Source organism: Hippopotamus amphibius, chromosome 12 (genome assembly GCF_030028045.1).
Source record: "Hippopotamus amphibius kiboko isolate mHipAmp2 chromosome 12, mHipAmp2.hap2, whole genome shotgun sequence".
Taxonomy (NCBI): domain Eukaryota; kingdom Metazoa; phylum Chordata; class Mammalia; order Artiodactyla; family Hippopotamidae; genus Hippopotamus; species Hippopotamus amphibius.
This window is the reverse complement of record NC_080197.1, coordinates 4,431,874-4,436,219: the sequence shown is the minus strand read 5'-3', so window position 1 is coordinate 4,436,219 and position 4,346 is coordinate 4,431,874.

Below are 4,346 nucleotides of genomic sequence, written 5' to 3'. Positions count from 1 at the left end.
AGGACAAGGACTTGGTAACATTTGGCCAACACCGTCGAGAGCTGCTAAGTCTCGAGCCGTGACTTCTGGTGGATTCTGTTGTGAATCAGATTGTTCATCAGGCTCCTTTGGGGTGGTGGGTTGCCCCCAGGCGTTTCCGTCTTCTGAGCGGTGCTTCCCTGACTCCTGTGCCCCTTTAGCCTTTTGAGGGCCCATCTGACTCCCCAGAGTCGTTAACGGCCACTAGCACAAGCCACAGGCAGCAGACCCAGGGAGCCCCATGTGGCCGTGGTCACAACTGTCCCTTCAAGGAGGTAAGCAGGCATGGGAGGGGATTGTACATCAGCCTCTCACAAATTTGGTTGCTGTGAATCCATCCCAAAAGACTGATAAAGTGTGGGGCATCTGTGCCTGAAAAGGTATGGTCTTCCTTTGGGGGCTCTCTTTTGGTGGCCAAACCCTCACCCCTTGTGACTTTAGGGATGAAGCTCTGAGCTTTATTTCAAAGACAATTCCACATTTATCTTTGTAAATAACATTGCATCATGCTAATAGTTTGCCAAGCACTTTCTTTTTTCTTTTTTTTTTTATATACTGCAATTTTATTTCAATCGCACAAACAAAGTTATTGTGTAGGAAATTTAAATGAAACAGTACGGTAAAAATAGCAGAGAACCAAAAACTCTGAAAAGGAAGTACACCGAAAGTATGACAATTCAACATTCCTTAGTGTTTCATCTTCACTTTTGATTGACACTCAATGCTTGCACATTTTGAAACAAACTTTGAGATCATGATGACTGTTGTGAAGAGATTTCAGCACCAGAGCTAAGATTTGTACCTTCAGTCGGTTTGCAATCGACTTGTTAGCCATTTACATAGTGTATAGTACAGATCTGTCACAGGTCCGATCACAGTGTTGAAGGAAAGAAGTACCTTCCTGTAATAAGGAAGGATCCCCTAAACTGCACTCAGCTTACATCATCCAGCGTACAAGAGCACAGAACCATCGTAAGAGCGTGGCTCCAGGGAACATTGTTTTGATGAGGAAAAGAACCTAAGCTTCTGTTTCCCATTTTAATTACTGAAATCTCCAGCAAGGACAAAACTGTCACATAGGACAGTAAATGTGTATAGTAATTCAATCAAACTTCTTGGAAAGAACACATTTAGCAATCTGGGATAATGTAGAAGAACAGGAAATAAAACGTGATTCAACACTGGTTCTTTCTGTCATTTTACACAGACATCATGTTAATATTAGACCAAGGCACTAAACATTTACTGCATAAACCGTTTTGCCAAGCACTTTCATATGCGATTCTGCAGCGTCCTGCTGGGTACCCTGGAGGCGTTTTGTATATAAAGTGCATCTTACTTTAAACTATAGCTACTATCTCAGACAGTTAATACTATTATGTTGAATCATAGGAAATTACCAATATTTGACTTTTTTCATCCGTATAAAATGGCAGTTTCCTGTGGTTCAAGCAATCATAGCTCACATTTGCAGAGCTCTGATCACAGAGGCAACACCTTCTAATGGCGTCACCCGGCATAATTGTTACTATCAGTCCTGTGAGTTTCAGAGAGGTTGGGTGTCTTGCTGTAGGTCACACAGCAGTAGCTTCAAGAAATAGCACTTGAAGGCACATGAAAAGCTCCTCAACATCACTAATTATTAGAGAACTGCAAATCAAAACTACAATGAGGTATCACCTCACACTGGTTAGAAAGGCCATCATCAGAAAATCTATAAACAGTAAATGCTGGAGAGGGTATGAAGAAAAGGGAACACTCTTGCACTGTTGGTTGGAATGTAAATTGATACAGCCACTATGGAGAACAGTATGGAGGTTCCTTGAAAAACTAAACAGAGAGTTACCACATGACCCAGCAATCCCACTACTGGGCATATACCCAGAGAAAACCATAATTCAAAAAGACATAGGCATTCCAGTATTCATTGCAGCACTATTTACAATAGCCAGGACATGGAAGCAACCTAAATGTCCATTGACAGATGAATGGATAAAAAAGATGTGGTATGTAGGACTTCCTAGGTGGTGCAGTGGTTAAGAATCTGCCTGTCAATGCAGGGGACACAGGTTCGGTGCCTGCTCCAGGAAGACCCCACATGCCACAGAGCAACTAAGTCCATGCACCACAACTATTGAGCCTGCACTTTAGATCCCGTGCGCCACAACTGTTGAAGCCCATGCACCTAGAGCCCGTGCTCCACAACAAGAGAAGCCACGGCAATGAGGAGCCAGCGCACCACAAAGAAGAGTAGCCCCTGCTTGCCGCAGCTAGAGAAAAGCCCGCGTGCAGCAACGAAGACCGAACACAGCCAATAAATAAATAAATACATTTACAAAAAAAGATGTGGTACATACATACAATGGAATATTACTCAGCTGTAAAAAAGCAATGAAACTGGGACATTTGTAGAGACATGGATGGACCTAGATACTGTCATACAGAGTGAAGTGAGTCAGAAAGAGAAAAACAAATATCGTATATTAACACATATATGCGGAATATAGAAAAATGGTACAAATCAACCAGTTTGCAAGGCAGAAACAGAGACACAGATGTAGAGAACAAACATATGGACACCAAGTGGGGAAAGCAGGGAGGGTTGGGGGGGAGCTGACTGGGAGATTGGGATACCAAATTGTACACTCTAAATATATGCAGTTTATTGTATGTTAACTGTATCTCAATAAAAGTTCTTAAAAAATAAATAATATATTGCACAATTGAAAAAAAAAAGAATTGAGTCCTGGGAGGCTGTCAGGAGGTCCTGGGTAGTGCTGGGTCATCTGTCCATTGTCATCTGTCCATTTCTGTCCGTGGCCCTGCTGCTGCCCTCGCTAGGCCACCTTCATCTCCTGCATGCTGTATCTGGAGAGCTTCTCAGCTGGTCTTGGCCCCTCTGGTTGCATCTTAACTCTGCAGGCTTACGAGGTCCCTACACTCGAGCTGCAAGGATTTCTCTACGTGATGGCAGGAGCTTGCTCATCTTTAAAGGGGGATGAAGGTGACCATTATGTAAACTGAACTGATATGCTAATCTGGTCATTCAACAAATGCCAGCTGAGCCCCTCCAGGGTGTAGACACGGGGCATCAACAGCCGGCTGCTCAGCCCTCACCTGCCCTGCCGGAGCTGATGCTGGGGTGCAGGAGGCCGAAATCAGCCTGCAAGCGAGCACCGCCAGGATGCGTCTGTGAGGCGCACTGGGCAGGGAAGCCTCTCTGGGGAGGTGACATTTGAGCCAAACATAAACAGAGCATCCAGGGGTTGAACGGCAAGTGCAAAGGCCCTGGGGCAAGAGTGTGCGCAGTGTGTCCAAGGACTGACAGAGGACGAGAGCAGCCGGAGTGAGGAGGGGCGATGAGAGGGCAGGGAGGGGGGCCTGAGAGGGGATGGCGTCTGGCCCACAAGGCACACGGTCTTTGGCATGGAGGAAACACTTGCCAACTCTTGGCCTTTAGGATGGGCTTCCCGGGGGCACATCCCAGCCAGGGTCCCAGGAGGGTCTGGCATGATTCCCTGTCTGTCTGTCCATTCATTCCTCCGCTTGCTAGGTGGCCCTCTGAACTCCTCCCCAGGCCCCGCGCTGCAGGGGTGAGCAGGCCATCCGGCGCTTCCTGCCCTTCCCCTCCTTCCCCTGCTCTAGCTGAAGGAAGCCAGGCCACACCTGGCATCTGGGTGCACGTGTGGGCCCAGGGCGGTGGGGTCACTGCTGAGGGCTCTGCGGGCCCCGGCTTCCTGTCTGGGAGGCCCCGGGCGCACAATGCCCCATTGTCCCCGCCGCTCCGAGGAGCTTCCTCAGGACGTGGAGGCCCAGGCCGGAGGTGCCAGCTATTTTGGGTGCCGGGTGAAGGCCTGGATTTGCTTGCTGCGAGCACTTTTCACAGGAGAAAGGTCAGTGGGCCCAGCCTGGGGGGTAATTTGGTCTCGTGGGCCCGATTTCCCACGGTGTTCCCGACTTCCTCTCCGAAGAAGGGAGGGCCGGGCGGCAGGGCAAGGCCAGGCCGGGGGCCGCGGGGGACTGTGCTTTCCGCCCTCGGGGGCCACCACCGGGGCCTCTGCTGTTCCCGGACGTGCCTGTCACCTCTGGGGCATCTCTGCAACGTCAGGGGCTGCAATCAGCCTGCAAGGATCCCACCGCGGAGCACTGAGTATCCAGAAACCCCAGATCGAGAGGGTTGCCCCAGGACGGAGCCTGGTAACGGGGCTCACGGCACCCCACGTTCAGCCCCTGCCTCGCAGTCAAGTGCTCTTTCCAAGCCCGCGCTGTGGGTCAGGGACCGCGGCCTGAGGTCGGCGCCCCTCAGAAGAGGCACGTGCAGACACTCA